This window comes from Balaenoptera ricei, chromosome 12 (genome assembly GCF_028023285.1).
Source record: "Balaenoptera ricei isolate mBalRic1 chromosome 12, mBalRic1.hap2, whole genome shotgun sequence".
NCBI lineage: Eukaryota > Metazoa > Chordata > Mammalia > Artiodactyla > Balaenopteridae > Balaenoptera > Balaenoptera ricei.
In genome coordinates, this window is record NC_082650.1 from 914,883 (window position 1) to 926,898 (window position 12,016).

The 12,016-nt window shown below is 38.3% G+C and overlaps 1 pseudogene; it reads left to right on the forward strand.

The window, feature by feature from the left end:
• LOC132376392 (vacuolar protein sorting-associated protein VTA1 homolog) overlaps nucleotides 1-11,103 on the forward strand; it is a 55,648-nt pseudogene extending 44,545 nt beyond the window's left edge.
• The last annotated feature ends 913 nt before the right edge of the window (nucleotides 11,104-12,016 follow it).

Here is a 12,016-nt window from a genome sequence, read left to right on the forward strand (position 1 = left end):
TTTGCAGGACGGTATATATATTTTTTCAGAAAAACAAATTCTCTACCGATCCCCAGCTCAGCATGTGTCAAGAATGAAAGTCTTCCCGCTCAGAAGCACTTCCTGCCCTCAGGATGAGGTCCCCCCGTCTTCTGCATCCCTGCCTTGTTCCTCCTTAGCGCCCGGTCCCTGCCGCCATCATTCCCTGCCTTTCACTTAACCTATGAGCTTCTGAAGAGCAGAAACTGTGCCTTTTTCATCCCAGTTTCACCACCTGGCACTAGCCCAGCCCAGAATGGAACCAATTCAAGTCCTTAATTTTAGCATTTAAAACATTATCTTTTGAAAAATATCTTACTTGGGAGATCTTTTGCATGGATGTAAAGAATCTACACTATGTTGAGAATACCAAGGGGATGGCCATCCTGCTACATCTCTCGTGTTTCCCGAGGTGATAAAGCTCTTTAAGAGTTTACAATCTAGGAAATCGCCCCCAGATTTGAAAGAGCATAAATCAATAGGAAATTAAGGTTTCATATGAAGATTTGTGATTGGAAGACAAAAGGTCAACCAATGGCCATAAGACAGCTGAGGATGGCCATCCCTGCTCTGTTTCTCAAGCAGCGGTTACTCACCCAGCCCTGAGCTAAGCTACTGTGTTTTGCTTTGTGAATCTGCTCAACAGCAATTCCTCAGCACAGAAGTCACAGAAAGTCTTCTTAGTTCTACTTTTAATGTTTTCCTAGTTTTGTTTTTTTTTTTATAAAGAATCTGTAAAACATATGCAGATGTTTATGGCAACACAAAGTAAACATCTATGGCTGGTCACTCAGTGTGATTTCTTTGATGAGGAGCCATTCACTAATCTTCAGGGTCTGTTACTAACGCTAGGGTTCCTTTAATGGGAGTGAGTTTGTACAGAATGTTCCTGTCAATGTTTTCAAAACCCTTGCTCAAACTGCCGGAGTCTGGTTACTCAGCTTGTGTTCAAATGTGATGCCTATAGGAAGATGAAACCCTTTGATGAACACGGCACATTGGTGAGAATTTCACCTGGAAACATATCCTGGGATCATCACCTGAACATTTCACACAGGACAGACACCCATTTATTTCAAACTTTTTATTTTCTTTCTCGGAAATTGGCCAAGTGAGCAGAATTGTCTAACGTTGAGTCATTCCTTTAAATGGTCAAAAATGGAACGCCTTTAGTTAAAAAATGAAAATTGTTAAAATTTTATTTTAATAATTATAGCAGCAAATGGCCAACTCGGAGCTAGAAAGAATGTCCAGGGGTCTTTCACTGTAAACTGGCAACTTGAGAAGTTGAATGTAGACCCCGGGCGCCATGCACCCTGTAGCACAGCGGGAAGGGCCCAGGTTGGGTGAGACACGTCTGGGTTACGTATTAACAGGTGGCTTCTTAGGTGTCCCGTGTTCAGGACGTTACCGCTGAGGATCAGTTGTGTCATCTTTATATTGGAGACAACCATTCCTTTGATGATATCATCTTGAGGAGTAGATGAGATGAAGAGTATAAAATATCTGGCACATATATGTGCCAATGATATAATAACATCATTGAATAATTCAATAATCATTCAATAATAGTTTCTTCCACTTCCACATAGGTAGTTTTCTACAAATGGGAGCTAAATAACATGCTTTGAATTATGATTGCATATTGCATAGCTTTTTTGCATTGAAGTCAAATGTCAATATGGAAAACAGGGTATAATATACCACTTTTTCTTTAAAAAAGGATACAAATACATATATCTCTCTTTATAATAAACTAGAGAACTTTAAAAGTGTTGAACTATAGGAGAGGTGGTAATAGGGTATTGGATACATGATTTTTTTGATCTTAAAACAGGAGCCAGACTTCTTTGAATATAACTTTGCTTGTACATTTGACTCTGGAGTCATAAAAATTGTGTATATAAGCATGGAATGCAAATAAATTTTAAAGTTCAGTTTTGAAAAATCCAAACAGAAAGAAACAAATTAATTTTAATGTGTATACAGTTGGTGAAATAACCACACAGAGAAAAACATTAAAATGACTCTAAAACACAGGATATTGTACATTCTTTGTAAAGTATATATTAAGGATAAAAACCATAAAAAGCTAATACTTCTTTGTTGTAATCATATTGTAGGATAGGCATGTTAACATTTTTATTCTAAGAATTTTGAGTGTGGTATTGTGGGATAAGGAAAATTAGTAATTATATATTATTTCATCCTGTCATTTACAGAATTATTTAGAACCAAGTTTCTTGGAACAGGATAAAGAAAGCACAGATGTAAGATATAAAAGGTTTAGTACAAACCCAGAATTATGAATGTAATTGGCTACATCAGAATGAACTCATGATGTATTTTATATTTCAAAAAAAGAGCCCCTAATTTTGTCCACTAAAATGGCCTAAAAATAATGACCAGTGGTAATGAGCACCTCTAGTGTCCAAATTCAGGTCCTGATATATTATTTCCCACCAGAAGGAGTCAGGCTTCTTGAAGAAATGCTGTATTTAGACCTGGATAAGAAACATATAAGATAAGCCTGGACCACTGGACCTTGTACGTAGCAAAGAAGCTGTCCCAGACAACTAGGATGGCATCAAAAGATCACAGAGGTCAACCTGACCCATGCATTGGTGCCCAGTGAAGATGCTAATGAACTAAATCATTATTTTGAAAAATGATAAAACAAAAACATAAAGAACTTGGCATTTATCTTTCCTTTCCTGTAATAAGTCAACCCATCACAGACCAGGGAGATTTACTTTTGTAGAAGTATGTTAGCTAATGCATGAAGAAGGATTGGGAAAATATGATTGTTTTGTAAATACTAATGAATGAATTAATCTAGACATTAACCATCAGTGGCTGCTTACATCACAAAAAGTGGTAGCTCGACACTTTGTGCCTCTTTTGGATAAAAATAATCCATCTTGTATAATGCAAACTTTCCCAAAGTAAAGAGAATCAAAATAAGACCTTATCAAGCCTCTATATTCAACTGTCAATTTACAGGAAGGAAAGAGGCCAGGGAGTCTGTTAAGGCTACCAGAGTAAACAATCACCAAAAGTCAGGCTGTGAAAAATGCTTAAAGACAAACAATCCAGTTTCTTCAACCAGGTGAAAAAATGAAAAAGGTGGATATGGGGCCTATAGAAATAAAAGAGATTTAAGAGATGTATCAGCTGATCACACTAAGTGAATCTTGTTCAGATCCTAATTTAATCAGTATTTTAAAAAGTGACACAAGGCCTGAAAATTTGAACACTGGCAGAATATTTGAAAATAACGATTGCTAATTTTTAAGGTATGACGATATTTTCGTTAATTTTTTAAATAGACCTTGTATTTTAGGAATACATACTATACTATTTACAGATGAAATTCTATGATGAGATTTCCTGCAAGGTAATGTGGATGGAGTCAGGTTGGCGGAGTAGGTAGTAGATGAAACATAGTTAATATGCCATGATTAGAAATAAGCCTTTTTCTTGAGATCACACTCTGTACAGTATCTCGTTTCACTTCCTTCCCAAATATTGTAAATGATGGAAAACTATAAATGACACCTTCAGAAGTCACTATACATAAAATTATAAAAATTACCTCACCTGGAAGGTAGTGTCACCAAATCTGAAAACTTTTTTCTGGGATTTTGATAAAGGTGGGTGCACATAATAGGAGGGGTGGCCCTCACTGACGCCCTCGGGATGCAGTGCAGGACCTAGAAATGCCTCATCTGATGGAGAGCTAGTGTAGACCGGCTGCAGTATAGCCCCACATGAGCCACAGCAGCCTCAGACTCATCAACCGGTTAATCAACCACTTGCTAAAACATAACTCAACACTGTTTTGTAAATGGTGAAAAAAATTTATATTTAGAACTAGCCAGCCCAGCTCTGCTTAGGTGATCCGACTTTTGTTGGCAGCATGAAAGCGTTGTCGTCAGGAGCCTGTCGCACACACGGCTTCTTCTCCTCGTCAGGCCTGCTCGGCTGTTGACCTCGGCCGCACAAATGCCGTAGACCTTTCCACATCCTGCTTGTCCTGCCTGCTGGCTCTGACCTCTACAGTCAAGGGTGACCTTGAGGAAGGCATAGTGGTCAAGCTCGTTTCTCCAAGCTTGCCCTTGGGGGCCTCTTCCAAGGGCATTTGGACCACTTTCAGGGCTATGGTGTCTTGGGCCACTGGAAGGTGCGTGACAAGTGAATCTTTTTTTAAAAACAAAAATATTTATTTATTTATTTATTTTTGGCTGCGTTGGGTCTTTGTTGCTGCACGCGGGCTTTCTCTAGTTGCGGCGAGCGGGGGCTACTCTTTGTTGCGGTGCGTGGGCTTCTCATTGTGGTGGCTTCTCTTGTTGTGGAGCACGGGCTCTAGGCAGGCGGGCTTCAATAGTTGTGGCATGCAGGCTCAGTAGTTGTGGCATACGGGCTTAGTTGCTCCGTGGCATGTGGGATCTTCCCGGACCAGGGCTCGGACCCGTGTCCCCTGCATTGGCAGGCGGATTCTCAACCACTGCGCCACCAGGGAAGTCCACAAGTGAATCTTTTCTCTGTGGCTGTGATGTCTTTCCACACTGCTTTCTTGGCTTTCAAGCCTTTGCTTTGGCTTCAGCTTTGTGGAGGGCAGGGGCCGAGAGAAGTAAAGAAAGTGGGGGTGCAGGACTCAGAAATCCGTAACTTCTGACCTCACGACCCAAAGTGAGTGCCTCATGTCACATGTGCATCAGTGGTGGCTTTGAAGAACTCAATACTCTTAAGAGAAGAAAAAATGACCCAGGCTTTTAACAACCAACATTCACCATGTCCTTAATAGAATCAAATGGATAAACAGTTTTTAAAAATCACTAGTTAGGCACAGAATCAGGAAAATGTGGTCTATAAAGAGGATAGAAAAAAAGTAAATAGAAACATACCCCCAAGTGACACATATGTTAGATTGACGGAAAGAAACTTTAAAAGAGCTACTACAAACATACTCATGGATTTAAAGTAAAGATGTACATATTGAGTAAACAGAAGGGACCTGAGTAGAGAAATGGAAACAATGATAAAGAGTCAAATGGAAACTCTAGAGCTAAAAAAGTACAGTATCTGAAATTAGCAGAGAGCTTAAGAGAAGATTGAACCTGTAGAATAAAAGATCAGTAAAACTTACAGACATGTCAACAGAAACTCAAAATTGAAGCTGCACAGCCGCTAAAACTCCAATGGAAGCCCCTGTTTTCCTGATGGAGGACCCACAAATGGAGCCCGTGGGGCTGTGGATAGGAATCCAGGAGAGGAGACACTTGTGAAAGGGGCCGTTTATTCTCTGTGTGGTCCATGCCAGTCTCAGCCTGACCTCCGAAGCATGTTTGTATGGGGCGGACCCAGTTCAGCACAGCAAAGGTTTAGAGAATTAAATTTGATTTAAAAAAGTGCTCATGATAGGTGAGAAAGAACTTACAGTCTGAATTTAACCAGGTGGTCAACCTGCTAGAACAAAACCCACAAGAGTCTCCAGAAGATTAAGGTATAACCAAGAGACTATGTCAAAAAATGTGACAAGAGACAATGTCCAGCATACAATCAAAATTTACTGAATATACAAAGAACAAGAAATGTGACCCAGTCTCAAGAGAAAACACAATTAAAAGAAGCCAACCCTGAGATGACTCAGATGTTGGAATTAGGAAAGATGGCAAACCAGCTGTTATAACTGTGCTCTTTGAATTAAAAGAAAAAATAAAACACTTGAAATGAATGGAAATATAGGAATTATTAGTTGATAAGCAGAAATAACTTTTAAAATATGTATCAGACAGAAATTTTAGAACTGAAAATACAATCTGAAAAAACAATTACCGAATGATCTCACTAGCAGAATGGAGGCGACAGAAGAAAGAGTGAGCTTGAATAGAGATAACTGAAATGGACCAATCTGAAGAAAGAGAAAGAAGAGATTTTTGAAAAAATGAACAGAGCCTGGGACCTGTGGACCAATATCGGATAGTCTAACAAATGGTAATTAGAATCCCAGAAGAAGAGGATAAAGAGGTTGGGAGGTGTACTAACCTCCTAGGGCTTCTGCAATGAAGTACCACCGAGTGGGTGCCTTAAAAAACAGAAATTTATTTTATCCCACTTCTCGAGTCTGGAAGGTGTTGGAATAGAGGGAATAAAATTGTCATTTTTGCACATGGCATAATCATGTGCACATAAAACTCAAAATAGTCTATAATCTATAAATACACTACTAGAATTAATAAGTGAACTTACTAAAACATTGGATATAAACATAATTTTTCAAAAATAAATTGTATTTCTATATACAAATACATTTTAAAAATGGGTATTTAAAAGTGATACCTTTTATAAATAAATAAATGAGGGAGAAAGGACAAATCATTTTTACAGAAGAATTTCAAATACTACCAGCGGATACCTCCCCCTTTCCAGGAATTACTAAAATGACAAACTTTGGTTTTGTTGGATCAATTGCTTCAATTAATAGAATGTGTGTGTAAACATATATTCATATAAATGTTCTATTATTTGCTCTAAAAGGATACCTAGTCTTCTGTTTCTAAGAGGGCTGTGCTTGGCACTATTCTTATTTGATAAATCAGCACATTTCTGATTGTAAAGGTGTTTTGATTACTAGGCATTAGAAGTTGCAAGAAGAAAAAATGAAATAAACCAACCATCTCTTATTTATGAAAATTCAATCATTGTTTTTTTCTATATGACTTTTGAAACATAATACCATTATTTTACATTAAAAATGAGAGATATAATGCATTGGTTAAAAATACATAGAAAAGTAGATACATAAATACGCGCACACACACACACACACACACAACTGGTGTTGATATCTCTATGATTCATCAGAAAATTAAGTCATCCTCAATGTGACTTAATAAGGGTTTTAGCAAGTGTAGGCATCCTGTCTTTGCTTTGATTTTTACCTGAGAACATGCCTTTTCCATTTCTGGCATCACTGCTAAATATACTGTTCCTGTCGAACAAATAAGCAGATAGTGAGTGATACAGGGTCCAATAGCTCTTATCTGTTTCCATTAGGAAACATGTTTAAATAAGACTCAGATTTTAATCTAATCTCTTTTCCTTGATGTTCCTGCTCTACTCTGAGGCAAAATGTGGTAGAAACTATTTATAATAAAGCTGAATAATTTGAAAGCTTGATCTTTAAGCACGGAAAGTGAAATTAGCAATGGCCTGAGACGACTTGGGTCTTTGATGTTGATGTTCTGGAATTCAGTTTGTTGATTTGTCAAATGTTTCAAATAGAATAGAATAGAATAGAATAGAATAGAATAGAATAGAATAGAATAGAATAGAATAGAATATTGAGACCCTTGTTTCAGATTTGAAGATGAGATCAAGAAAACCTGGGATAGAAGCAAACCTGGAGAGTCTGTTGTTCAGTGGCTCACCAGTGTCACAGATGGCCGATCTGGTGATCACATCCAGTGATTACAGGACACACTGACACCTGAACCCACCCCAGAACTTCCCACAGGGGCCTTGCTGGTACCTGGGAGTCTGAGTGCATGACAATAACTTCTAATGGGGACCATGAACATCCCAACCCTACATTCTTAAGTGAGGGACGCCAAGGAACTTGGCTGAGCTGACAGAACACATAAACAGCTGTAGACAAGCACAGAGAGTATTTGAGAATTTATTACGGCACGTAACCCACAGACCACCCTGAGACCGGTGCTGTTACCATCCCTGGAGACAGCTGGACGTTGAGGTCTAAGCACCAGTCACAGGACTGCAGGAGGGGGTCCATGGGGACTTCCTGTATGCACCTCCCATTCTTTCTGTAAACTAAAATTGTTCAAACTAGAAAGTTTCTTTTTTTCTTTTTTTTAAATTGATTTTGTTGGAGTATAGTTGCTTTACAATGTGGTGTTTGTTACTTTCTACTGTACAGCAAAATGAATCAGCTATACATATACATATATTCCCTCTTTTTAGGATTTCCTTCCCATTTAGGTCACCAAAGAGCCGTGGATGGACCTAGAGTCTGTCATACAGAGTGAAGTAAGTCAGAAAGAGAAAAACAAATATCGTATATTAATGCATATATGTGGAATCTAGAAAAATGGTGCAGATGAATTGATTTGCAAAGCAGAAATAGAGACACAGACGTAGAGAAAGTTTATTTAAAAAAAATAAGTTCTGGAATTTATTATCCAAGTTATTAAAAGCAACTCTTTAAAATACATCAGATGTCAAACCACAGCTTAGTGAGCAGAGAAGTAGAAGGAGGGTGAGGGCGTTGGTTAAGAACTAGTGCTCACTTTGTCTGAAACACGCTCTTGTGTACATTTCAGCCCAGATTTATGTGACCAGTGTTCTTGTGGACGTTCTGCTGTTGGGTCGCCATTATCAAAACCGCTGTCAGCGTACAGAGAGTGTTCAAAAACAGTCTAAACCTAACTATTTTTATCCTGCTCTAAAGTTGCAGAAATAAGTCTCCCTTGTATTTATCCATGTGAATGAACTAGGCTGCAGAATGAAAAAAGGCAGTGTGTCTGTAATCTCTCCCAGGCAAATTGTAGAGGTTTAACAGAACGCCAATATTGAACTCATTAATCAAGTATGATTAAGAAATTCTTAGGTTCTCTTGATAAGACAATTTTATCCATTGCATTTTAACAGCCACTTACCATTACCCCCATGGCTGAATCTTAAACAGCATGAGGGCGTTTCTCTTTCAAGTGCAATGCGCTACTTGACTGCTCCTAAGTCACCTTCATGTGGGATTGGGTATGTTTTATAAAATTAAGGTATTTGACTTCATCTACAGGATGTTTCATATTGTGAGACTGACTAAGCATGTTGCAAACATGTCAACTTTAATAGATCTTCTTTTTTCTTAATTTAATTTTTTTGAATTTTATTTATTCTTTTTTATACAACAGGTTCTTATTACTTGTCTATTTTACACATATTAGTGTGTATATGTCAATCCCAATATCCCAATTAATTTTTATTTTATATTGGGATACAGTTAATTTACAATGTTGTGTTGGTTTCAGGTGTACAGCAAAATTACATTTTCTATATTTAACTAATCATGTGTTTTTAGTCCTAAGAGTTATAATTTGTTTAGCATAAATATATAGGCAGAGCAAATATATAACTTTTAAAAATACAGTATTGCTCACTTCAAACTCCATGATAAAAATGAGAAAGATTATGTCTGCTTTATTCATGATTCTGCCCCAGGGCCTGACTCAGCAGAGACCCAGTAAGCATTTGTTGAATAGAGAATGAGTGACATATAAAAGCAGTCACCTGGGATGATGAAACTCCATAATAAGACACAGTGTGCACTCACTCCCTTGTTATTGTCCGACTTACAGGTACACTGTGTAAGGTAAGAACTATTCTTTTACTAGTAATGGAGCAAACTACAGCTATTATGAGGGCAAAAATGTGGGGGGGATTTATAGAGTCACATGGACCCAAAAACATTGAAAAGTGTCCATTTTAATCAGCTGTGTTATTTTAGGAATTTATCCATTTCATCTAAATATTCAAATTTATTAAACCATAAATTGTCTGTAACAGTGTTTTAGACATTTGTTGTTTTTCCTTCCTGGTAGAGGTAATTTTGTCCTTCTTTCTTTTTCTCTCATTCTGTGTTTCTGGGGCTTTACTTTTTTGTTGGTGCTGCTTAGTCTTTTCAGAGTAACAGTTTCTGATTTTGTAGCTACTCTCTTGTGTGTGTTTTCTTTTCCATTTCATACTATTTGCTCTGATTTAAAAAAATCTTCTTTCTTTTGCTGTTTTTTTAAAGTTTAGTTTGTTCTCTTTTTCTATAAAATTCTTCAATTGTATAGTTAAATCATTGAGTTCTGTTGTTTTTCCTAAAATAAACTTTCAGACTATAAATTTACTTTCTAGCACAGCAGTAGCTACATCCCACAAATTTTCTTATACCAATTTCATTATCACCCAGTTTAAAATATTATGTTCTATTCTATTCTATTCCATTTTTATATTCTATCAATATAACTAACAGAATAATTAATAATATGGTCAATTTCACAGGTTCCAGGTAGACATGAATTTGGGGGGTGGGTGGTGCACTGCTCAACCCAGTACAATCCCCAAGTATTTGAGGATTTTCCAGGTATCTTGGTTATTTATTTCTAGCTTAATTCCACTGTGGTCTGAGAGCATATTTTGTATGCTTTTTATTATTTTAAAATTGTTCAACTGTGGAGCAGAAAGCAGTGGCTCCTGGAGTGGTGAACCCCATCCCCCCACAGTGTAAGGCAGGCGGTGTCATCTGAGGGTGCCTCGGGTGCATGACAGACAGGATGCTGGGGGGGCTGACTACTGCCATTTACATGTTATGCACATTGGAATGAAGATTGTTAGTAAAACTCCTAAATGTGAATTTTTATCAAAACGAATGGATCAGTTCAAAGCTCTTAAGAAACAGCTGGGTGGTAATAAAATTGTTACTCAAGAAATAGCTGGTTCTGTCCATTTGGAGAATTATGCTCTGGAATGTTTTTGTGTGCAGACAATGAAGATAGCGCCGGTTGTTTTCACAAGATCAAGTCCATCTATCCTGCAAATCCTTAATAGCTGTCATGACAGTCTTTGGCGAACTCACTGATGACAATGTGAAACATAGAAAATATACAAGGTGGGGTGACATATATCCATACTTTTTAAAGCATGGGGAGACGACTCAAGGAAGACCTGTTAGAATTGGAAAGATACTGATGTTGAAGAAAATCAAGAAGGTGGAGCAGCCCTCTACCCACTTGACCCATTTGAATCAGAATCATCTTCATCTTCAACTGAGGACTCAGAGAACACGCCCCCAGGCAGCTGTTCTGGAACGGAGCCCTCTCTGTGCACACGCCCTGGCGGATACAGCGGCAGCAGTGCCTGACAGCACGGGTGAATCGGGTACTGTCCTACCTAGGCCACGGGTTCTTCTGGCCATTTATCCACAGTTTCCACAGGGGGGATGCTGTTCTAACACCAGAGGACGTGGCTCGAGCTCAGAGGCACTGCAGGCGTGCTGGCTGGCGGTGTACAGCAATGTGAACGTTCAGCCCTGCTGTGCAGAGCCTTCAGAGGCCCTCAAGTTACGGTCTGCAGGCAGAGAGTGAAGCCTTTGTACAGCAGAGCCGTGTAACTTTGGCCTGCGGAGCCAACGATCGGTTACTCAATCTTCAGCCGATTGGAGCACAGTTCTAAGGAAGACGTCATTTCTGCTGACTCCGACAATGAAATCTGCGTGCAGACTCTGTTGATGCAGCTTCGATCAGTTTCCACTGCCATTAGTGGACCCAATAATCTCTGGGGATGTAGGGCTGCTGTAAGCTGGGTCTTAAAACCGCCCGCTGCACCCTACTTCAAAAAATGAGAGCACATACAAATTATATGTTGGGAATAAGCTTTGCACCTTAATTTGCGTACATTAAGAGAAGTTTTTCAAATTTATAATGTTTGGATGAACATATTATTACTTTGCTATAAAATCCTAAATTTAATTTGTAATAAAGATTGTTGGACCATTCTAGCTTACCAGCCGTTGGACTATTCATATTACAGGGTGAATATGACATAGATTATGTCAAACTTCGATTTATATTCATGTAAAATATAATTGTATTAAAAGTTTAAACTTTCATGGAAGGAAATTTAACAAGACAAAGGGGTGGAATCACATTTAGACTTAAGAATGGTGTTCGTTCTCAGCTGCTTCTTTTATCCACTGAAGCTTGAGGTGAATTACTTCGTAGGCGGTTTGACTGCATGTACCAGAGGACATTTATAGTAATACCTGGAACCTTGGTCTTTTATGTTAGGTCCTCCTCTGATGCCATGTGGATTCCACAGAGCATGACTATGAATCGTGTAGATGATTATGAGTTTAGATTTTTAGCTGTTAATTTACATGTAAGGATGGGAATTACGGGCTTACTGTGTCACCTGCATTTGTGCAATGTAAAAA